The following is a 26,437-nucleotide window of genomic DNA, read 5'->3' as shown; positions in this document are numbered from 1 at the left end:
ATCATTTCGATACTTCATTAGAAATCAAGTGCTATAGATGAAAAACAATTTAAAATTAACCAAGAGTATAACGGAGTGCATGTATAAACTATTTTGGTAACCAGTTATAAACGTTTAAGTAGGATATATCCAGAATCTTCAAAATTAGTAATGAAAAGTTCAGTTTAACGATGAGATTTTACTAAAGAAGTCTCTGTAATAGTAAAATGCTCGTTCAAATTGTGCTAACAGAAGGAAAAAATGTGTCTTTTTTATAATATTCGCACGATATGTAATAAAAATGAAAGCATGGCCCGGTTCAGCAATGCAATGCAAGGTGTTAAGTAAGAAAAGGTTGTAAACTGAGTTTATGTCACATACGAAAGGCACTGAAAAAGCGAAAGTTAGCAATATATTAGCACTGGACTAGGAAGCAAATTTTCGAAGATAATCAAGTGGTATGAAAATTAATCAAAAAGTACAACATGTACAAATTTTTCTTCGCAATAACTTATGAATGTTTCCGTTTCAGTAGAATGAAGTCGGAAAGTACAAATTTGATAACGAAACACTCATTTCAGCCTTTGAGATTTTATCAAAAAGTGCAATAAACATATGTGTGTGATAGTAAAATTCTACTTGAAAAATGAGCATTTAGGGGAAAACATGACTTTCTTCTCATAGTCATTTAATATGTAATACAATAAGTTAAAATATAACACTGGTTCATCAATACAATATATTAGATATGTACGGTTAGTTGTTCATTTAGAATATGATAAAGAAAAAACTTTTGAGTCAAAGAGAAACATTTTTACAAAACAATGATTCTTAGTTTCGTAGTAATTTAAATCAAGGTGCTGATGTTTCTCATGAATGTCAGATATTTTCTTAGACATGTTTCTAATGAAATTAGTATATAAACTTCTTTTTAAGAAAGAAAGAAATTTCATGAGAAAAATATATGATAGTGCAAGTCAGTGATTCTTGGTAACTTCGAGAAAATATTCTTTATGAGCTGAGTTAACAATCTTTATTCCCATAGTATACTAAGATAAAAAAATTCCATTTCTTTTCTTAATTTTCTGATGCAGCGTGGTAGTGTTATTGAAGTTAAATCTTCCAAACGTTATTAAATCAAACAATATATCTACTTAATAAAAATTTATTCCTAAATCTTTACATGGCAATGTAAAAGATAAATAAGAAAATATTTGAAAATTAAATGATTTGCAGTGGACGTAACATTAAAAATTGGCAATACTCAAAGTTTTCAAAAGGTTTATGGAAACACGATAACATCATAGTCATCCGCAAATAACTTCCATCGAAACTGAAAACTTTATGCACAAAATTTACTTGGAATGCAGGAAAAAAGAAACATTAGAGGAATCAAAATGAAGATACTTTTCACCATGAAATGTACAGTATTTCACGAAGAATTCACTTAACTTCTAACTTGGTTGTAATGAGCATATGTGAGACACGAAATTCATTCGGATGTGAAAAAAAAAAATAACAAACATTTAACTATCTGGCAATGAATCAAATTTCATTGGAGATGTAAAGCCATGAAAAGCAGAAAAATATATTGGAAAAATTTTCGCTTTAATATTTTAAGACGAAAAACCTCCACTGTTATTTCGTCTGTGGGAAAACCCATGTTAATTTCAAAATGTAGTTAGAAAAATTACACTGAGTTTAAAAACGTGAAAAAAAAATTCTTTTAGATTTTATAAGTCGAAAAGGTTTCACTTTAAATTTTTTAGGAAGAAAAATCTCCACTTTTATTTTGTCTATGGGAAAATCCATGTTAAATTCAAAATGTAAGGGGAAAAATTTATACTTTGATTTTGAAAAGTCGAAAAAAATTGATTTAGACTTTTTTAGGTCTTAAAAATTTCACTTTAATTTTTTTTAGGGAGAAAAATCTCCGCTTTTGTTTTGTCTATGGGAAAACCCATGTTAAATTCAAAATGTAAGGGGAAAAATTTACATTTTGATTTTTTTAGGTCGAAAAAGTTTCACTTCAATTTTTTTAGGGAGAAAAATCTCCACTTTTATTTTGTCTATGGGAAAACCCATGTTAAATTCAAAACGTAAGGGGAAAAATTTACATTTTGATTTTGAAAAGTGGAAAAAAATTCATTTAGACTTTTTTAGGTCGAAAAAGTTTCACTTTAATTTTTTTAGGGAGAAAAAAAAATTTTTATTGGTTACGGTATACTTCATTCTCACTCTAACCTTTTTTCTTTTGAGTTGTAATATTTCTGAACTTGAATCTTCAGAAAACGAAATCATTCTGATTTATTAAACTCCTTCTAAGTGTAGAATATAGTCTTCAAACAGAATATTTTAGTATAAATAAATGCATTATAGACAAAAAATAAGATTAAAAATACTTCATTATTTTTCCGGCCCTATTCCTGAAACTGGTTAAGGTTCTTACTCCTGACTTATCCCATTCGGCACATTTTCAGAAAACATATTCATTCCTTGTTCATGTTTTCCATACTGAGACATTTTTTCCTTTCTTATATGTCATATTTCACTATTGCTCTTTGGCTTGGTAGGAAGTTTTTTCATGGATATTGCATACCTCTCCTATGCGTCGGCGGCTGTTCTAATAAATTACATTACCAACTAGTGTAAATAATGTCTATAGATATATAGGTATTATCTTGAATGTTTGCTTAATTTGAAAAATGAAACAATGCAGCCCATATGCTAAATAGGTCCTTAGAATATCTTGCACGAATGCATTTTTTCATAGTCCTTTGCATACTTTACCGTTATTATCAATTAGGTTCATTCCGTTCCTATTTTATCTGAAATTTGTGAAGCATTTCTGTTTGAATGCTTACATTGGAATTTTTCTTTTTTAAATTAACTCATACTAAATTGAATTAAAAGTTCATTTAAGTTATCGATGTTGGACCATGATATGGAGTTCATGTCAATATTATATGTCGTGTATGGTATTTATGTAAAATGTTTTTTGATATCTGGGAAAAATTAATTTTTAGATGTACTCAAAGATCTGTAATAACTCTAAGTAAATTAAAGTAATGTCAGTTTAAAATGCGTATCTTCAGTTAAATTGAATATACTAGAGTTAAGTTGGATTATTATTTGGAATTCATGTCAATAGTTCCTGTTGTGCAGGATTTTATTTGCTATGTCTCATAACTTAAAAATCCTTCTCAAAAAGCTGTAAGCGTTCAGTGTTTGTCAGTTTGAAATGTATATCTTAAGTTAGAAGGAATATATTGAAAAGTTTCTAGACTTGTAAAAATAATGATCATACTCTATGAAAAAAATATTCCGAGCTGAGAAATTTTTATATTCTAAGTTGGGAAAAAGATGACAAAGTTTCACTTCCGTGACTGAACATTAATTCCATGTGTACTGTAGACATCCTTTCGTTTTAGATGTTTTATACAAATATGGCTCTATAGTGAATTTAAAATATTACATTACGATGTGGATATTCTTCTCTGTAGTTAAAAATTCTGTAGCTTGTTAAAAAATTATGACTGTGTTAAGTTCAAATATAGCAGTGTTTATGAAGGTCTGCGGTAAATGGTGATCACATTAAGAATCCGGGTGAAGTTTTCACATGATAGAAACCAAAATTTAATGTATGTTCGGTGATTTAAATACAATACCTACAAGAAAATCGAAGATATTTTTGTAAAATATTTCAAAGAGTCAATCTGTGTTAGTAATGTATCTGAAACCTCCTGCTCAATAAAAAGGAGTGTTCTGAATATATTCATGTAAATGTCTATAGTGTAAAATAATATGAAATGAAATGCTGTTGGTACGTATTAAACTATGGTAGACAATTGTAGGGTTTATATTTATTTTAACTAACATTTATTTTAAGTTTAAACTATCTTTCCTGTCAAGCCTTACTTTCCCCTGGAACTGCCAATGCCAGAGTATGTAAATTTTAGTAGAACGCGCAAGGATTCAAATTATCAGCGGAAGTATTCTGATTTAAATAGAAAGGAAACGAGTTCTAGGTGTGATATTCTTACTTCACGAGCGCGGAGGTAGTTGGCCAGAAATTGAAGAACCCCGCGTTTCGGCCTGTGTGCTTGCCTGGAAGTAGTGTTAATCGTTCAAGTGATCTTCAAGTTTGCTGAATTAGCAGCGGTATTGTAAAACGCGGGGAGTTAGTTACTTTTAGAGAGCCTCGTAGTTAGAGTCTTGTCTTTAGTTTCTTTTCAAGTTATTATTTTTATTTGACCGCCGAGTTGGCGCAGTTTGTGAGCGTCAAGAGCTCGCACTTGCAATTTATTGCGTTGAATAAAAAGGGACTTAAACCCTTAACAAGACTCTGTCTTTTATCCAGTTTTCACAGTCACCTCTTGGTTGCGTGCAAGTTGGAGGCGCGCAACGCTACATTGGCGCCCGAACACTTATCGAACTAAAATGGCCGAAAATTGGATGGAAACCGCTGGACAACACCAAGAAATGACAAGCCAATTGGAAGGATTTGGATACCTGGTCCAGACTTTGAGAGCGTCAATCAAGCCAAACGTCCATTTCGACGGAAAAAATTCGGTGGCGGTATTTCTAGAAGGTCTAGAAAACCACTTTCAGCTCTACCCTGTTCCTGAAAGACAAAAAGTTGCCATCGCCACATCCGCACTAAGAGGACAGGCCGCGCTATGATGGAAAAATATAGGCAAATTTTTATTAGGGGAATTTGGAAGCCAGACATATACATTTGAAAATTTCAAAAAATCGTTAGTAAAGGCCTTCCCCATAGTGAAAGATCGCGCACGGCTGGAAGCCGAACTATATAGTTTCTATCAACGGGATATAGCAGAATTGACGGACTTTATTCTACGAAAAATTAAGCTGACGGATATGCTGTATGGGAAGAAACCCGATGCGGAGATTATTGAAATAATCTTACCAAGATTGTTACCCGCTGTTCAAGACTACTTTGAAATTAGAAACCCAAGCACATTGCAGGAGCTCTTCGAATTGGCTGTGAAGTTTCAAAATCGCAGAATAGCGGAAAAAACTAGAGGGGCAACGTATTCTCAAAGTACCCGAAGGAAATCTTCAAATGAGGAAACCAGAAATGGAAATCGCTCTTATGGGGGAAAGAGCTATCAAGCTAACTCATCGAAACTCGAAGGTCAAGACCCAAAAAGAAAATTCGAAAATAAACATCCGCGTACCCAGAAGGCACAGATTGAAAGGAAAACTTTAAACGAGTAGAGTGGCCTGTGAAAGGGAGGGTCGAGACCCCGGAAGTTTTAAAAAAACCCTCAAATAGACATTTAAATACTTTAAATACGGTCATCGTAAAAAACTCACAGCTACCAATTATACAAGTCCTGGTTGGCGATGTACCAGTAGAAGCCCTCATCGATACAGGAGCAGAAGGAAATTTTATGAGTGAAAATTTCTTCAAAAAGAATTTTTATAGGGTACGATTATTTAAAACCAAAAATACGGAAATTATAGTGGCGCAAGGAAAAACATGTCACTGCATCGGGAAATTATCATTAAACTTACAGGTAAAAGAGGAAAGCCTCAAAGTATTAATTTTTGTAGTGAAAAATCTGAAAAATTCTCTTATTTTAGGTATGGAGTTTTTAAGGGCCGCGAGGGCCAAATTAAATTTTCAAGACAGTTCCGTGGTGTTGGAGATGGACCAGAGGGTGGTGGAACCTGTGGAGACACCGCAAGTGGACCTTAGCCATCTGAATGACCATGAAAGGCAAGCAATACAGCAAGTGGTGAGTAATTTTTCTCATTTGTTTTCAGAAAAACCAGGAAATTGTCAAATAGTCACGCACAAGATTCAGTTAAATGCCGAAAAACCTTGTAGGACTAAACATTATCGGTACGACAAACAAAAAGACGTAATCATCGAAGAACATATTCAGGAGATGTTAAAGAATAAAATAATAACGCCCATAAATAGTGAGTACGCGAGTCCAGTCGTACTATGTAGGAAAAAGAACGAGTTTCCTCCTTCGGATAAAAGGGCTTGGAGGTTTGCTATTGATTACAGAAAACTAAATAGTATTACCAAATTTCCAGTTTACCCTTTGCCGGTTATAGACGAGATCATTAGACAGATCAAATCGACAAGATACATGTCTACTTTGGACTTAACGTCTGGCTACTATCAAATAGCTATGAGACCCAAAGACATACATAAAACCGCGTTTATAACAAAATCGGGCACTTATGCATTTTTACGCATGCCCTTTGTGTTGTGTGGGGCCCCATCAACATTCCAGAGAGCTATGGACATTGTTCTAAAGCCTGTCCTAGGAAAATCAACTTTAATTTATCTAGATGATATAATTATAACGAGTAGTACGTTGGAACAACACATTAATGATCTAGAACAAGTTTTTAAATTATTAAAAGAGGCCGGTCTTACAATTAACGCCTCAAAATGCAAGTTCGTAACTAAAGAACTTAAATATCTCGGTTATAAAATTTCGCAAAAGGGTATAGAAACGCAAGATTCAAAAATAAAAGCTATCAAGAATTTCCCACCGCCCACACCGCCAAGAAACTTTCTTCTTTCCTTGGGTTATGTTCTTACTATCGATCTTTCATAAAAGATTTCGCTAATATTGTTGAACCACTCTTAGTAATCAAAAGAAAAAGAGGTAAATTTATGTGGACAGCGGAAGCAAACACAGCTTTTGAAAGATTAAAAGAAGCGCTCATTAATGCCCCTGTTTTAAAATTCCCGGAGGGGGACGAAAACCTGGAAATTGCAGCAGATGCGTCAGACTATGCGGTGGGTGCGGTTCTTATGCAAAATAACCATCCTCTGGCATTTTTTAGTAAAACGTTGAATCAGACACAAAGGAATTATACAGCTACAGAAAGAGAAACATTAGCCGTATTAATGGATGTACACAAATTTCGAGTTTATTTCGGCAAAGCGCCAGTAACAGTCTTTTCGGATCATGCGGCGGTTGGTAGACTTTACTCGGGGAAAAACCTAACGCCCAGGTTAATAAGATGGGCTTTAAAACTCCAAGAATATAATATCACAATAAAATATAAACCGGGTAAGGAAAACAATGTAGCTGACGCACTTTCTCGTATAAAACTGGACGATGAAGGAAATGAACTTAAATGCGCTGTGTTGACTTCAAAAATTTTAGATTCTAGAGATACTATTATTACTGAACTGAAAGCTGATCCTGAATTTGGAAATATCTATGCATATTTGAAAGACCCCGAAAGCTTTGAGCACACAGATATTGATGCGATAAGAAATACAGAAGAAAACTATGAAATAATAGATAATTTATTATTTTATACGAAAACAACAAATGAAAATCTTGAGTATAAACCAGTCATCCCAGCCTCGCTTCGATTAAGCATTTTGAAGGAATTACACGACGCAAAAACAGCGGTCCATTTAGGGGTCAGAAAGACTTTAAAAAGGGTACGCGAGGCGGTATATTTCCCGCAATTATACAAAATAGTAACGGCGTATGTCAGGTCCTGCAATCAATGTCAGTTAATAAATGATATTAATTACAGCCCGGCCGGGTACTTAAATAGCATTCGCGCTACATTTCCGAATGAAATTTTAGGCATAGATCTTCTTGGTCCCTTCCCCCAGAGCGAGTTAAATAAAAATCGTTTTCTTTTAGTAATAGTAGATCATTTTTCAAAATGGACAGAAATTGTTCCACTTAAACGCGCGTCAGCCAAAACAGTCGCAGATGCATTCTTACACAGATACATTTTAAAATACGGTGCACCGATAAAATTCATTAGCGATAACGGAAAACAATTCATTAGTCAAATATTTGAAAACATATGCAATGGACTTGGCATACGCCATATCAAAATGGTTCCGTATAGACCACAGGCAAACATAGCAGAAAGAGTGAATAAAAACATAGTAAAAGTAATTCGCAGTTACGTGAGCACACATCACAAGCGCTGGGATGGCTACATAAATGAATTAGCTTATGCTTTAAGAACGGCAAATCACGACACTACGGGAAAAACCCCAGCAGAATTATTTTTAGGCAGAAAGTTAATTACGCATTTAGATAAATTATTCTTTGTGCAACAAAGAGAGCAGGAGTTTAAACAAAAAGATGTGCAAAAGCTGATTGATCAGGCGCTTAAAAGCTCGGATACGGCAAGAAATAGGCAGAAAGTATATTATGATAGAAAACGCCGTGAAGCAGATTTTAAAGTTGGGGATAAAGTATTGAAGCGGAAATTTTCTTTATCAAGTGCCCCAGACAATTTTATGGCAAAGCTAGCTCCAAAATTTGAAGGTCCCTATGTAATTCAGGAAATCAAAGGAGTAGTATTATATCTTAAGAACGAGAGAGGGGAAATCTGTAAAGCAACTCCCGACCAGGTGAAAAAATACTAAAATCCAAATGATTTTGAAATCCTTAAAAGTTTCTTGCAGAACTCAAGTCTAAACGAAGTAGAAGGTCCAGAAATAACAACAACTATTCCACCACCCAAGAAGCAGAGAACTGAAGAGAGACCTAGCCCTTCTACAACCCGGACGTCGGTATCAAAAAGAAAAAATAACTTTCAAACTCCAGCGTTTAAGAAAAACAAGAATACAGATGCACCGCGTAAAGAAACCGTGGTAAAGAGCAAAACACCACCTACAACGGATCGCAGGAGAAATTATACATCAAGGAGAACGCGCACACGGCCACAGAGTCAGGTGCCAGCAAGGCCGCCGTTCCGGAAACTGAAACGGCAACAGGAGCAACAAAAATATCAGGAACAGAAGAAATTCAAGAAGGACTCCGGACCGGAGGACGTCAAGACCAGCCGTCCCAGGGAAAAACGGAAATGCCAACAACCAGACGATTACTCCGCCAAGAGGCCAGCATGTAGAGGACGCAAAAGAAAAACTAATGTGGACGACACTCGGTCAGTAAGGAGAAGATTGACGTCCATGAAACCTCTAACTTGGGACCAATATTGCCAAAAAAGAATGACGGAGTTTCAAGCATCGAAAGCTCAAAGATAAGTTAAAACCTCTATAATTTTTTTTTTTTCTCTTTTGTTCCGAAATGTTATGTATAAGTACGAAGTTCTATGTTTTGACGAAAGTCAATATGTCTCGGTTGAGACTTAGTTTTGTTTTACTTTATTTAGCTAAGGCAAAAGTATTATTTTCTTTAAGTATAAAAGCTAAGAACAAGCATTTTCTGTTGGTCGAAAGACTAATTCTGTTATGGTAAAGCCAAAATTTGGCCGAAGATAAAAATAACTTCGTATTCTTGTATTAATAAGAATTTTAGTTTCAGTGCCGCCAGCTTGGCGAAGAATGAGTAAAGTAAAAATTTATTTTCTCTTATTCATTGTATGGTAAATTGTAAAAATTATATGTATTAAAATTTTGTAAATGTACGTAAATACTTGAATGTTATGTAAAAGTAGAATTTAGTCTAGAAGCATAAAATTTTAGATGCTAAAGGTAAATGCTCAAAAGCAATGAAGTCAAAATTTAAGTATTAAATTGTAGATAAAGTCATGCTTTAGAGCGAAAGCCTGCATGTTTAAAGATGAATGAGGGGGAAGTTAGAATAAATGTGTTTTGTAGGGTTCTCCACCTACACTTGAATTTTTAAGAATTTTAAAGTAGCTTATTGAGTTGTAGAATGTCGAGTAAGGTGTGTCTATTTGGTCGTTGAATTCTAACAAATCATGGTGGTTAGGGGAAGTGTTGTAAGACTAAAACACGAATATTCCCGTTTGACACCACACATGGTGGAGAGCCAGGGTAAAGTTAAATTAATGCTTGAAAAATTGAATGAATGTGAATTAAGCAATAACTAAGGAAAAAGAATCGTTTAAAAACAAAAATTTATTGTGTCAAGAAAGTGTAAATTATAATGTATTTAGAAAGATACTGATACTTATTCCTTCCAGATGCTGGAAGGAAAAGACCAAGATTGATTGATGAAGTCCAGGAAAAGTTGCTGTAAGAAGAGAAAGTTATAAGTATACACAGAATTTTAGTATACAATTTGTTACATAAGATTTTTTTTTTTTTTTTTTTTTTTTTTTTTTTTTTTTTTTGTGTAAACGAGGTTCTCGACAGTTAGTTCAGAATTAGAGAAACTTACAACAGGTCGTTTGTAGGACCTGCATCCAAGTTTTCCAAATTCTGGCAGCGGCAAATGTAGGGTTTATATTTATTTTAACTAACATTTATTTTAAGTTTAAACTATCTTTCCTGTCAAGCCTTACTTTGCCCTGGAACTGCCAATGCCAGAGTATGTAAATTTTAGTAGAACGCGCAAGGATTCAAATTATCAGCGGAAGTATTCTGATTTAAATAGAAAGGAAACAAGTTCAAGGTGTGATATTCTTACTTCACGAGCGCGGAGGTAGTTGGCCAGAAATTGAAGAACCCCGCGTTTCGGCCTGTGTGCTTGCCTGGAAGTAGTGTTAATCGTTCAAGTGATCTTCAAGTTTGCTGAATTAGCAGCGGTATTGTAAAACGCGAGGAGTTAGTTACTTTTAGAGAGCCTCGTAGTTAAAGTCTTGTCTTTAGTTTCTTTTCAGGTTATTATTTTTATTTGACCGCCGAGTTGGCGCAGTTTGTGAGCGTCAAGAGCACGCACTTGTAATTTATTACGTTGAATAAAAAGGGACTTAAACCCTTAACAAGACTCTGTCTTTTATCCAGTTTTCACAGTCACCTCTTGGTTGCGTGCAAGTTGGAGGCGCGCAACGCTACACAATAATAAGAAATTTCGTATTGTTTCGTATGTATTTGAACTAAACTGGCTAGAGATGTCCATATATTAGTTCAAGTAGATTTTGAAAATTTATTATTTCTGAATTAGAAGGTTTAATTCAAAGTCTTTAAAAATTCCGTATAAGTCTGTATTTATTTTTAGGAAAAAAAGAATCAGAAATATTATCAGGGATATGTTTTGAAAACATGATAAAGGTTAAATGTAAGGCAAAATGTCTAAATGGAAAATAGAAAGTTAAAAATTTGCATTTGTTTGACACATTTCGTGAGTTCTTTGAACAAAAATGAGATGTGTAAAAGAGAATCCGCGACGTTTTTGTACAGTGTTTCAAAAGGTTAGTATAATACGTTAGAAGAGAAAGTTCGAAGTATCACCTGTTAAGTGTTAGTTTTATGGTATAATACATTAGGAGAGAACGTTTTGTATATCTTTAGTATTAGTAGCGTAAAAAAACTAATAAGAAATATAATATGCTAAGTAAGCTATATGGAAGCAACATCGTACTTATTGGTTTAAATTTACAGAAAATATTGTCCATGAAAGCCTCTAGAAGGAAATTATATGCGTGTAAGTTATAGCTTAAATTTCATAGACAGAGAAATATATATGTAACTTTACGCTTCGAGAAATGAAGGTGTAACATCAATAATTATTTAAAACATTAAAAAAACTTTAAGAGGAAAATCAAAGAAAAAAGAAATGAGAGAAGAAAATTCTTCAAAGAATTTAAAAAAATACTTTTATATAAAAGAAAAATTAAAAATTACTTCTTGAAGTAAAATATAGGGAAAAAAGACCGAGTTCGTAAAAAGAAAGAAAAAATCGTATGAAAATAAGCACAGCTTTTGTAAAACAAATAAAGTGAAAAATGTAAAACACGGAAAGGAAAGATTAAACTGAATGGGAGAAAACCTTTTGTAAAATAAAAAGCGAAAAAAAAATTAAATTGTGAAAACGTATTACTTTTATAAAATCTATCACTTTTACAAGTTCAACGTAGGGGAAAAGAATGTAAAACTTAAAAATGTGGAAAAAAAGAAAATCTTATGTTTGTATATAGAAAATACGGTGTGAAAATTAGTACATTTAATTTAACAGCGAGAAGAAAAGAAAATTACGTAAATTATGTTTATAAGATAAAGAAATGAGAAATTTAAAATATCTTAACCTAAAATAGAAATAAAATAAATTTAAAGTTATGAATTCATTCATTATCGAGGATGTACAAAGGTCTGAGCAACTTGGAACAGAATTGCCTATGTGCAATCCATCGGCCTCATGCTGGTTTCCGCTGTACAATGTCAGATGAACAAAATGGATAGATACTATCAAAATAATAGAGATAAAAGCACGGCTTTGTGTTATCGTCCACGTTTCCCATGCCATAGATGGACAAATGCATGTAAATACATGAACGTTTTTCATTAAATACTACTATACTAAGTCAAATAGTATAATCAATTAAGAATAATGGTTAATAACTTAGTCACGATCCACGAGAACCAATCAGAATGTACTATGGGTGAGACTACTGCCCTCTAGCGGCCGTTGCTGAACTAAAAAGAATGTTCTAGAAATTCTAACATGTATGTGCATGCTGCAATCAGGGTGCGGATTAAGTATGACATCAGAGCAGCGAGGAGTTCTACGTCAATCGATAAACGTGTACATGAAACCGGATTACAACACAAACAGGATGAAACATGTGGCTGACGTAGCAAGATAATCCGAGGTAATAAAGCGTGATGACGTCAGGAACAGGATGCAACGCACCCGTGCTTGAACCACGTGGTTGATGACGTAGCAACCTTCCCGTGCTACTCCATAAATTCCCTGCCCCCTCTGCGCCTCAGGAGGCACGCCCTCTGGGATCCCTCGGATCCCTGATCCCTGTGGCGTAGAACCCCCATATTCTATATACTACCGTATACCAAGTAGGATAGTGTCTACGACTATAAAAAATAGAGACTCTTGTTAAAAAGGTTAATGTTGCGAAGGTGGTGAAAATGATTATCAAACAAAGATCAGATACACCTGTCGAGAAACTGCTTTTTATATGGATAAGTATTTATGTACAGGATCATGGGAAATGCTTCATTTATGTATAATGTTATGCAGTTCACTTACTGCGTTTGTATTTTAGTAGTAAGCAATGTAATAATACTAACAGTAGGATTTTGTATAAGAACGGATTAATTATCTTCCCTTTATTTCTTATTGAAACGTTGGTATAATCCAGTTTGGCATATATCCAGGGATCTAAAACGGATTAATGACGTATACCGAGGTGCCAGTGTATTTATATAACACATACAGTTGAGCTACACGCGTACTAGGTAACTATATATATTAATAATTCTAATGTAATTTTTGCTTTTAAACGTGCACATACTCCTCTGTGTACATATATGGTAATATTTTTCATGTACTATGACTTCTGTTTTATATTTTTTTTACATTTATTGTTATTGTCAATTAAAAAGTAACTAACAGAAAAGTATAAAAGGGTTTTCAAAATTCACTAATTAATACTTGTTTACTGCATAATTTTCCTTAAACTAGGTAAGCCTTTCGACTTGGTAAACCTTTTATTTCCAAACGTAAAATGAGTGGCTGTGTAATGAAGGTATAGCTTGGAACACCGTTCCTTATAATGAGAGTACTGTTTTAATTTAAATCATTAAAGGAAAGAATATACATTGCATAAAGTTGAGCACTATATACTTATGAGACTGAATTACGCATTAAATTCCGGAGGCCCAATTACGTATACGTCAAATTACGCATTCCTGGGTTCATGCGTAACTCCAGGAAAATAAAATAGTCATTTTTATTAACTTGACGAGAGCTATCTGCCTGAAAGGTGGGATGTCTAAGGATAACTGGCTCCTATTTACGTTACTCTTGTGGGAAAAAGCCAAATTCGCCAAATTACCGAAATACTCATTTACTCAATGTTAAACAGACTTGCCCCTGTATTCTCACTTTTCCGGCATAGCTTCTCTTTCTCGATTTTTCACGTTACATTACACAGAAAAGTACAGTTTCACATATAATTGCACTAAAATCATTTACCTATGTACAAAAGTTGTGACAATATGTATGCGATCTGTTTCAACCCCTAGTTAAAACCGGAAGACATTCAAACAATTTTAGTAAATTAATACCAAATTATTTTGATATTAACTTAATATTAATTTCATTGCCCGCTAAGGCAGGTATCAAATACTTGCTGTAACGGAAAGTAAACGATCAGGCTTTTCTTCATTTGTAGATGGAAAGAAGACAGTAACTTACCGAAGAAAAGCTTTCTTGTAAATTTTTGTAGGCTTGCTAATTCATCTAAACTTGTTTCATTAAAATATCATCTGCTTGAGGAAAGAAATTTCAAGGAGAATTCGCCATCTGAAGCAAGCGTCGAAAGTTCAACCTTATCAGCAGGGTCGGTGTTGCCGCCCGGTACAATCTCTGGGGCTGGTTCCTAAATTCTGTCTTTCAGTACCTTCCTAAATTTTAAAATTGGTATTATAAGGTTCCTGTAATGCAATAGTTCTGATTTGTAAAGCATTGACTATGCTTTAATAAGTTGCATGTAAAAAGTCCCATATATTGACATGCATATTTCTAGAGATATTTAAGAATGAATTTGTAAATTAGTAAGAATTAGTAAATATAATGTAACTAAAAATTAGATATAATTTATGTTTTCATGTTAAATGAAAACTAGGAACTTAAAAGTTGAAATTTAAGTTTAAATTACTAGGGCTGCACTTTTCTGGCACGTTTTATATCTGTGTTTTTCTTCCAAAGAGAAGGTCAAGTGAAAAATATGCGAAACTTAGTAAAAAATATGAGATAGTTATTCTGTCATACTTCAGTAAACGTTACTTGTTTTAAAGTGTTAAATTATCTCATAAAATTCATTACGCTACGTTCTACATTAAACTGTCATTGTAACGATGTGTGCTTTTTAGCATAATAATTTAACTATATTAAAATTTCTAATAATTTAAATGTATTAGAAAAATGCATATTTTTTTAAAAAGGTTTTTCAGAGTTGGCCCCTATTGCCTTTGCATTTTTTAATTAATTTCTTGATTTGAAACATCAAAAATAGAGACTCTTGTAGAGACGTTATTTTTTGCTATTATTTTTGCGTACTGTTCACTACAACTACAATTTAATAATTAAAAGCAAAACTGTGAAAATATTTATGCTTACTGTTTCCCATATACGCATGAAACACGTCAAAATTTGTTTTACCGTGTTTGTACTAAGCGAAAGGAATTCATTCACTTGAAAAACATAGTTGATTCGCATTAATAAAAAGAATTGATTCAGTTTAAGTTAATTCATTGAGTGAATGAATTATTTTTATTAATGTGAATCAACTATGTTTTTCAAGTGAATGAATTCCTTTTGCTTGGTACAAACACGTTAAAACAAATTTAAGAACGTTATCGATTAACTGAACATAATCGAGTCGTTTAATGCATCATAAATATTTAATACATTGAATTCTTATCCATGATAAATAATGCGCGAGTATTCTAAGAAAACTGATAAACACGAATAATCCGAAAATGGCCTATAATGTTGTAACAAGGGCACATATAAAATGGTAACGAGGACCTTACAAAATTGTAACGAGAGCGTAAAATTTCTTCGGATACAGCGTACGATTTAAAACGTGGTTTTATTAAAATAATGATAAAATATGCATAAATCCTCAGTTTCCCATCCGGAAAAAATTGTTCTTTTTCTTCATGTAGATATTCTTTCTGATAACATGGTAAATATTGTACAAAGCAATACGGTCATTCAATATGAATTATGTTTACTCATTTATTTTGACAGCTTCCTTGCATATTTCAGTGCTGTTGTCTCACTTCGTTAAGAATGACTTGATATAATAAAATCCTATGCCATTTATCGTGCTTGTATTTCACGGTGTTCGCTTTTCTATTTTCTTCACTTAAATTTGTTAATCTTTGAACACCAAAAAGGATTTCAAAAACCATGATGCCTTTTTCTCTTTATCGGAAGAACTTAAATAATATTTCACAATAGCAGCGAGCAGTTTATTTAAATCATGAATTAGTTTCAAAAGTTTTAAATTTTATTCCAAGGCCTGGGAATGAGGTTCTCTGCGCCAAAAATCATATTAACAAGTCGCAAAAATTTTATTTCTTCAGATACTAAACTGAGAAATTCGAGAGCCGAAAACATTACAAACGTAATTGGGAGTTCAGTGCACTCTTTAGCATTCTAAAAGTTCTCGGAAAATAGTAGTAGGGAAAATGGGAATCAAACGTGAAAATTTATTAGCTAATCATTTACGAAGTAACATCCATTATAACATACAGACTTAATCCAGAGCCTCTGATATTCGATGAAACATGAACGTAATGCCCGTTTTTGTACCAAAAATAGACTGCCCATTGCGTCAATATGAATAACTTGAGTTGCGAGAAACGCTGACCCCATAAATTCATCTCAATAAGAAGAAACAAGGGAGCAGAAATACAGTGATACAAGAGACAAAGCAGCTGTAACTATTTGGGAGGGAGACTTAAGATACAAATTCTTAACTAAAATGCTCATTGCTCAAAATATGACATCGCGCCAAAGATCAGAGTATGAACTGTGCTGTCCTGTACGATGTTTGTCACTTCATATATTTCGTCTACAAAGGATATACTAACACCACTAACAGTCAATTTCAATTACTGCAAGTTTCAAGAACGTGGCATGACTTTTCTGCGAACTTTTTGAGCCGCAAACGTATTTACCATCTTTAGTTTATATAATCAAAATACTGAAAACAAAAATCAAAAAGGAAAGAATTTTCTGAAAACAATTGAAATAAAGAAGCTCATAACCTTTAGCTCTGCCTTTAGTATTATATCTTTATTTATTACGAAATTTTAACTTCCTGGGATAGCGTATACCGCTACTTCGGCCTTGATAAGAGCATACGTTTTATAAACCAGGTCTCACGAATTCTTAATACATTCTCAATCCATCTGAACTCACATTCTAGCAATACGCTATTTAATGAGTAAATTAAACTGTCTTTTATTTGAGGATGAAAGCAGTGCCGGGAGATTGTGGATAAGGTTTATCTTTGGTAAATGCTCTAAGCCGAAAATAGCTTCGCGTTAATCTGAGCCAGACCAGAAAATACGCTCTTTGAGATAATCTCTTAGCCTAGAGGAAAATCGGGAAATAGAATGTTTTGTCATTAAGAACAACAACAAAGTGCTCGGTAAAGGTCTATTTTCGGGAGAGGTAATCACTTGGGAATGTCCTCCGAATAATGAAAAGAAAGAACAAACGAAGCAAGAAGACTCAGAAAAGTGTATATGTAGATTAAAAAGAATTATTTTCCTAATTCATCTCACTTACTTTAGAATTTCGTATATGACTATACCAAAATTTCAAGTAGTGCGGTGAAGTTATAAAGATATAATATGATTGTAATTAGTAATACTGTTCATTCTAGGAAGTTGTGAAACTTTCTGTATCATTGGACAAAATAATTAAAAGTGAATTATCAAAATTTATGATATATAAATGTGCCAAAAATGCATCAAAGCTTAGGAATAAGATTTCATATAAAAGATAAAAATGTTTGGCCTCAAATTACTTGCTTTAAGACTATTTATGGAAATTGTATTGAGAATTCCGCATTTTGTTACTAGAGCAGACTTCAAGGCAAAACGTGAATAAAGAAATACGTTTAGAAATCAGCGTAATTCTCAAAACTTATTTTTGCATGTATCATTTTGTTTATTTTCGGAGCTATTTATAGCGTCAATGTTTGTTTTTCCTTTTTACCTGCAAGCGAAGGAACACTTTTCATCACCAAACTAAAACAAAATCCGAGTTAAGAGGTGTTCACTCTAACTAAATTCTTAGAACACTTCACATATATTTCATGAGCATCTGTAAGGAAATAACGTATTCCTGCATTCGAGCTCTTGTCGTATAGAATCCTTTTAAAACCTCTACTAATATGTAATAGCTAACGCCAGGTAAACTACTGAACCTCTTGCATAAAACCTCGAAAATAAGGTCCTAATCAGAATTGACCAGAGAGTGTTTTCGTTTAGGCACAAACAGTTTAAATAAGCTGTGAATTTACATATCTGTTAAAGTCAGATGATAGAACAGCTAATGAAATCTCTAATGATCCGCTAATTTTATTTTGAGTTTTAAAACTATTTCCAAAGAGATAATACACTATTCTAAAACAAAAAAGACAGTTTTTAAAGACATTTCGACAAATTATCATGGATAAGAAGAATTTAAAAAATATACAACTGGGGCTTTGGTATCGGAACATATAACGGAACAAGTTATATGTTCCTTTTACAAATGAAGTACTTTTTCGGTATTTTCGGTAAGTAACTTAATGAAGTACTTTTTCGGTATTTTCGGTAAGTAACTTAATGAAGTACTTTTTCGGTATGGTTTAGATTAATTTACTTTATGAACTTTTACAAATTAAAATTTTGTTTATATACATATTTCCAACCATTCCTACTTAAGCTATCAAACAAAATAAAAAAAAAAAAAACTACAGCATTTGCTTAGAACAGCTTGATGTTAAAATCTGAAAAAGGGAAAGGCATGATTAACTAATTGAAATGCATCAATGTAAACGATGTTGCTTATTGGGTTGCAAAAGCCGAGGCTTACGTAAGGGTAACAAAAATTGTCAAATCATGGAAGAAGCTGTTGGGCGATGATGAAAGCATAAAAATAGAATAAGCAGATGAAACAAAAAAAAAAAAAAAAAAAAAACATTCTACCTTTAGCGTAACGTATCCCTGGATGTGACGATGCACCTTTCAAGAAATCGAAAGCTGGAAACAGATGATGATCAGTATGAAACAACTAATGAAGAACATGTAATGAAAACGAAAATTGAAGATCAAGATCTATTTTCAGCCTCCTAGAATTTCATGAGACGACGCAGTAGGCTCTAGAAACCGCAATTAAATATATTAAGCAACAAGGAGAAGCTACCGAAATCGACGTAATGTTTCTGCTAAGATGGCGATACTTCCCAGCGAAGAAATTTCACTCATAAAGAAAGTAAACTACACTCAAATTTCTTTCAATCATTACAGGACTGAATTTTTGAAGTGTTGTAAATACCGTACTTAACTTCAAATCTGTTTGATTATAAGTTCATTTATACTGTTCCTCAGTACTTTGTCTATGTTAAATGGAGAGGAACCTTGCGAAATAAGTAGTGACTTATCGCTGAGTTCGAGTAACTAACGACAGAGTCTAGAGAAGGGTTAAATTACCCTTTGTATTCCCTCAAAGCAATAAATAACAGATGGCCCCTTCTCGGGCTTACAGGAAAGCCTCCACTCGGGCTTTTAACTCAAGATAATAAAGTAAGAAACAAATCTAATGCTAACTAAACAGAGTCGAAGCTAGACACAAATACCTAACGTAGTTATCCCTTAACTAGCCGGCGATTTTCAACAGGCCTGACAATAATGACGACCACAGTAAATTTAAGAATGATGTAGCAGAAGGCAAACACGCGCCACTAAGGACTCCTAAGCTCTCTCTCTCTCTCTCTCTCTCTGTCTCGAATTAAGTTGAACTTCCTTAAATACTCCTTCTAACTCATTTGCATAAAACGCGATAGTAAAAACTCATTCTAGTAAGGAACAGTAGATGGGAAAAGAGAATAGACAGTAATGCATGTTTAAACTTAAAATAACTATTAAGAAACTTAAAGTAACCTCTACACATTTTTCAGTTAATTTTTCCTGTGCTGTTCTAAAGCATGACTATTGGTCTTGTAATGTATAAAATTATAAAATAGTTTGACATTGGGCTTTTGCTTAACACCTTCCTATTATCCCACATATTCGCTAATCCTACTCTCTGTCCGCCAGTATACATCGAAAAAATGAGACTCTACTGTAGTTACTTTGCTGGACAGACAATGTAGTCAATGTTTTTCGAGGTTACTTTTGTCTTTCCGATAGATGACTTTTCGACTAATTGCTTTTGTTTGCTAATTGGAAAAACGCGAACTTTGTTCTTTATGATTACAAATTCTGGAAAGCTTTAAGAAAACTATTAACTAATTTTTTGAACTATAAGTTATTCATTAATCATTTTCATTTCACTTAAATGAAGAAGCGCTATTTTAGCTATTTAGCAGATTACAACACTTTCTTTCTTTATAGTCAGTTACTCAATAATATTTTTTCTAATGTTCCTTCAATTAGCGAACGAATATGAATTCTAAACATTGCTAGTTCGATCCAGATTAAAATCCCAAAGAGCAGATGGGCTGCACCTTTGCTTTCCTAATGTGTAGCGTAATACGGGCCAGTTTCCCTTAAAAAGTCCTCCATCCGTCTCATCAGGCAAATAACCCTCAGGTAATTTAAAATATAAATAATTCAACCCTTCAAATATCTTTCGTGAAGACATCCCTTCTAAGCTGAAAGACTTCGCGCGGTTTGCCATTTCAGTTGAGTAAACAAATAACAGTAATTATGATTATTGCTGTCTTGTTGTTGTGGAAGTGACAGCAAAGACGCTTATATTTTCTATGTATATCCGTCCTAAATGTTAGTGCAAATGGATTGGCGTCTCAATATCCCAGAGCTCTGCAGCAGTCACAGATTTACGGGGAATTTTAAATATATATATATATATATATATATATATTTTTTTTTTTTTTTTTTTTTTTTTTTTAATGTCTGTAAGAAATACAGTTACCATTACATTACAGTTTAAAATTCGCCTGCCTCCTTTCAGTAATAAAACCGCGAAAGTTTTCTATCCTAGAATTTTCTTATTTAAAAATATCCTTCTCTTTAAAATCAGATTTCACTAGGCGTTATCAGCTTCGCAAAGATTAAACTCAAATACCAATACAGTAACAACCCGTCGTCAAGTACTGAAGAAAAAGTAGAATTTATTCGATTTGCGGCGCTTCGAAAAGTGTGAGAAACGAAGCTCTAGACAATTTCCCGCCTCCCCGCCCGATTCGTGGAACTCCCTGGGGCTATCTTTGAGGAAAACGAAAGCGGAGCTGAAGGCAGGGGCTGCTGGATTTGCGAATCGAATTGGCCGCAGAGACAGCGAAGGGACGTAGACAATCCACTCGATTTCACGCCTCAGAAAGCGTTTGTTTCCCTTTCCGGTTTAGTAGTTTTCTTCCTGCAGCTTATTGGATGGATGTTACAACTTAATCAAACTTCAGTGTTTTCACTAGGTGGAAGCTCGAACTCGACTTAAGGGCTTTTCAATTACAGAACTGCGAAAACGAGGCAGACATGTTGGCGGTTCTTAATAGCAATTAGCACAATTAAATTACTTGGCTAGAGTGAGTGCTGAAATTTTGAAAATGAAGATCTTCGGGGAACTGAACTCGGTGTTTTACTTTTAACCTCGAAGCGTTTGCATTTTTCTTAACATTTGCCAAGATAAAAGGCTAAGAAAATTGTCTGTTGGAATTACTAAAACTAATTTGTGGAGAAAGTTTGTGTTGTGGCTTGTATTTCAACTTCTTTGTACTGCATAACATGTTTTTGGCAGTGTGCCAGGTATTCACTAGAGGGTGCAAAGATATTTATTCAGACTGAGAAAATGAAATTAATATCATTTGTGAAGTGGCAAGCAATTCCATATATTACGGGCTTAGAAATCACTAGAATTGGGGGAAAAAACCCATTTAATTACAGTTTTCATAGTTCATACATGGTTTTTATAGTTAATGCAATCTTATTTATTTTTCATAAAGAAATAAAATGATATTACTTTTTTAAAAAAGTAGAAAAGAGGTAAACTCCAAAGCGAGAGATTTCTGTCCCAGTTAACCAAGGCTTCGACTTACTTGATGTAAACATTTTACTACTGTACACTGTTTCTCCTACAGTTCATAAAGGTTTTGTCTCCAACGCATAGAATGAACTAGCACAATATTACTCATATAGATGGTTTAAATAACATCAAAAATCTCCCTTTCGCATTCTGAGCCAAAGGAAGAAACTAGAGATTTCGTTCTTTTGGTGCTGAGGTAACAGCGATTCATAACGGCTAACAAAAGGGGGTATTTATACAAGCAAGAAATCACTGAAGGGACATTTTTTGAAAATTTCAAAACTGTATGTAAACTGTTTTTTGAAAAAAAAAATGTACTGAAATTAATTTGTTTAAGAAATTTTATATTAATTTAATTTTAACTAGAAAATGACATGCACCGTTCGAACTAAAATGCAATTCAAAAATACTTTCTTTTCCTAGAGCTATGGAGTATTAAATATATATGGTATAATTGGCTAGTATATTAAATCTTGTACCGTAGAGTAAATACGTGTATTTAATTTTGATGTTATACTTAATTCGCTACTAATTCACGTTATGAATACATTAAATCCTGCGCCACAAAAGAATACGTGTGTTAAATTTTGATATAACACCCAATTCGATATTATTTCGCTTTATTAATATATTAAATCCTCTGACACAAAAGTATACCAGTGTTTAATTTTGAAATAACACTTTCGCTACAAATTCGCTTTTAATGAAAGCTTAAAAAAGTGAATCTATTGTATTGTAAATTGCCGAAATTTCTATGTCCTTATTTTCTGCAATGTTCGCATTATTTTGGTTTCTCAAAGACAAAGCTCTAACCCAGTGATCATCAGTTTTAAATAACTAAAAAAAGTATTTCTTTTTTAAAATGGAAAATTCTAGAAAGAATATGTAAAAAATCTACAAAATAATTTACACTACTGTTAAATCCACTGAAAACAAAACGTAATTTTTGGCAATATCTCAAATATTAGAAAGCTACTTTTAACTACAGGGCACGACAAGTGGCGAACTAACTGAATCTAACGCTGTCCATGGGGAATGCCAGTTTGTGTTTTCTGGGAACGGAAATATGTGAAAAAACTGTAAAAAGGATTGATCGTTGTTTCTATTATTGAATCTATTGATTTAAATTTGAAATAAACACGTTTTTAGGACAGCCATAGCTGTATCGCAATATTATGATTTCATATAAAAATTGGGGTTCCGATAAATAACTTAAGCTTTATATACAACATTTGTTGTTAAAACATTAGGAAAGCTAAGTTTAATGCCTTAAGGTTTTCTCTCATTAAGAACTGTTATGATAACTGTTATGATCAGCTTAAAATTTTTCTTTCAAAAGAAAAAACTTTTTTGTAAATATTTGGCAGACATACTTTAATTCAACTATTGTCCCCTGGGTTTTGCTATAATTTGCACTTAAAATGTCTAGAAAATGAAAACCAGTCTCCTTGAAAGATACAACTAAGTGACTAAAGTTTTTTTTAAAAAATTAATAACCCATAATTTGCGGATATAAACTGTCGAGAAAAATAGATCATTTTTGTGTCAACATTAAAAACAAATATTTCTGAAAGAAAGAATTAGAAGAAATAGCATCAGTTTTCGAAAAACCGCTTCAAAGAAATTGCTTGTTCAAGGGGAAATATCTGGAAGTTCCGATCATATTTTGCTGAGGTTTTCACTCGGTGCAAGGTGTCAAATGTTCCAGCGAATGGGCCTATACTAGCGAAAAAGACAGAAGAAATAACATCTTGAAGGGCGGGTGGTTTTTCACTGACGGGTTGTATAAATTTAAATTACGCCTCTGAACCTCATGTCATAAATGGAGAATTCAAAGATATTTCAATTGAATTTATTGAAGATTCATGAATTTATCCAAAAAAAGTATATGGATATCAGTTAAATTTTCATTATTAATGAAACTAGTCTCTTCTTTCATCTCCTGCCTTCAAAACGCCTAGTCTTTAAAGACATTCAGTATCATGCACAAAATAGCTTATCTCCTTTACTCTGACCAATTACCAATGAAACGGAAGGCGAGACACCTTTACTTGTAAGAATGTCACAGAACACAGGCTGTTTTAAAATTGAGTATGATATATAGCGAATAAAAATGGAAGGATAGTTGTGAATATACTAGCAGAATGCCTCAACAAAATTATTAGGGCATTAAGGTTTTCTTAAGTCAATAAGCCATTAAGAAGAAAAATTTAGGGCATTAAGAAAATAAAATATTTATTTAATTTATTTTATTTTATTATTTTTGTTTATTTATTTGCATAAAATTTAGCTCTTTTTGTGTTATGCTATTTGATTTTTGAGATTTCTAAAATGAAAATTTTGAATTTATTGGAAAATACGGATAATATTTTAATAAACAAAATGTAAATTGATAAAATTATGCATAGCAACGGCACAGGGATAAAACCAGGGAAAATTGTTTCAATGCATATCATTCTAAATTAAAATGCAGATAACATAACTTCATTTATAGATCATTTCTGAACGGCCCACTGAAAGACGTATTAACCACTAAAAGACCTCCAAATAAAGACACAGTTTAGATCAGCGGTTCTCAACTCTTTGACTAACGCGTACCATCTAAACAAAAATTGAAAACCTTTAGTACCACCACTACATCTCAGAATGATTATTTTTCAATTTCTGAATAGAAATATTTTTTAAAAAGCTTTTAGATTTTATATTACGCCCAAAGGGGCCTTTTTTTAATATTTCGTGTGTTACCTTTATTTGTTAAATATTATGTTCTTCGCACTTAAACCATAAAATTCAATTCAACAGCAATATCACAATATATTTAAAAGAGCATATCTTTAGAATTTCCGATAGACAGTTCGCGTTCTGGAGATAAGTCCCCCCCCCCCCCCGTGCAATGTTGCTATTATTCGCTTTGAAATCGTTGAGTTTGTTAATCAGACATCCGTTAAAGTGTTACAAAATATGAAATCGATAATAAAACAAATTCTTCCTGGATGCTCATCTTTTGGTGGAGGATTACGTTATTCAAAATTTGATGGCTATACGTACCGTTGTTTTATCAAATGCGAGAAACATGCATACATTTATGCAGATTCTTCATTATTTAATTTCTTAAAATATAACACAGGGCAATAATATTTGGTGGCAACAATTTGAAAAAAGAAACGGATATTTAAGTTTTCAAAGCAAAATGCCAAAACGGTATTAATAGTCCTTCTGGGCTAACGCTAAAAGAAAGAAAAATCTAAATGCTTTCAGATTTTATATTATGCCCAAAGAGGAATTTTTTTTTTTTTTTTTTTTTTTAACTTTTGGTGTGTTACCTTTATTTATTAAATATCATGTTCTTCGCACTTAAAAAACATAAAATTCAATACAACAGCAATATCACAAAATATTTAAAGGCAGCAAAACAGCATACCTTTAGAATTTCCGGTACACAGTCTCGTGCGCTGGAGATTAAAAATTGTTTCTGTACAGTGTTGCTATTGCTCGCTTTGAAATCGTTTCATTTGTTAATCAAAAATTCTTTTAAGTTTTACAAAATTTTAAATAGATAATAAAATAAATTAGAAATTCAAAATTCTGGCTTCCAGGTGGTCATGTTCGGTTGAAAGACTACGTTATTCAAAATTCGATGGGCCTAGCTACCGTTGTTTTTACTTCCTTGTACGAAGTAAAAGGGAAGTATTGTAATCGCGAAAAGTTTCAGGCAGCATATTTCAACAAAAATATCCATTTTGACTGTAATCGAATGCAATTTAACGATGTTTTTGCGTGCTATCTGTACGTAAGGACAGAATAAAACACTCTTTTCCTTCAAAAAAATTATAAAACTGCTTTAAAATGAATTCTGAAGAGAATTTTTCATGGCGTCTGTACGAACGTACGTAGGTACGTACGTATCTCGCATAACTCAAAAACGAGTAGCCTCAGAACGTTGAAATTTTGTATATAGGACTGCTTTAACATGTAGATGTGCACCTCGTATTTTGGTCGCAATCGGCCGCACCAAACGTATATAAATATATTTATATAAATATCCACTCTGTTACCTGGCTCAGTGATCTGTTTCTTTACTCTTATATGTTTTTAAATTGTACATTTTTTGCTTTAAAAATGATTGAATTATGTTTTTCTTATCTTACGGTTAAGGTTTTTATGCCTTTAGTAAATCTCTATGCAATATTTTTAGAATTATCAACAATTTTAAAGTTGTTTAAGTGCCGCTAAGCCTAAAACTTCTCTTGATGGCGGCAATTATTTGTTTACATTTGAAACAGCAGGATAGTGGATTTGTTGCCAATCTAGAGAAACTTAGCTTCGCAACAACAAAGATAACGCCTTCATTTATTATTGCCAATTAAATCATGCTTAATCCTTTCTGGAATTTTTTCGAGGAAATAAGTGTTTAAGATTTACTTCGTAATTTTTAATATAGATATTTTGAGCTTTTATGTATTTTTGCCTTCTCGCGAAGTGAGAACTTAATTAATTGAATGAGAAATACTCAATCGTCTGTGAAAAACTGTTTCTTTTTTCTTTTGTTTACTTAATTTCTTTTATACATCATTCTAGCTTTATTATAGTATTTGAATAGAACATGTGGCAACGATTAGATAATTTGATTCTTTAAATGATATAAATTTTGTGCATTATGAGTTATAATATGAACGAAATAAAACACTGTTAAACGCCAGAGTGTCGCTATGGTAAACAAATACTAGAGTGAATTTTAAAGAATGCATTTATTCTATTGTGGTTTATGCGCTATCAGCGAAGTAGATTTAATTCAATCCAAGAAGTTTAAATGAAATGCA

This window comes from Stegodyphus dumicola, chromosome 2 (assembly GCF_044657685.1).
Source record: "Stegodyphus dumicola isolate Sdum_Otavi_A_Nest chromosome 2, ASM4465768v1".
NCBI classification, from domain to species: Eukaryota; Metazoa; Arthropoda; class Arachnida; order Araneae; family Eresidae; genus Stegodyphus; species Stegodyphus dumicola.
The sequence above is the reverse complement of the archived record's forward strand: the minus strand, read 5'-3'. Positions refer to the sequence as shown.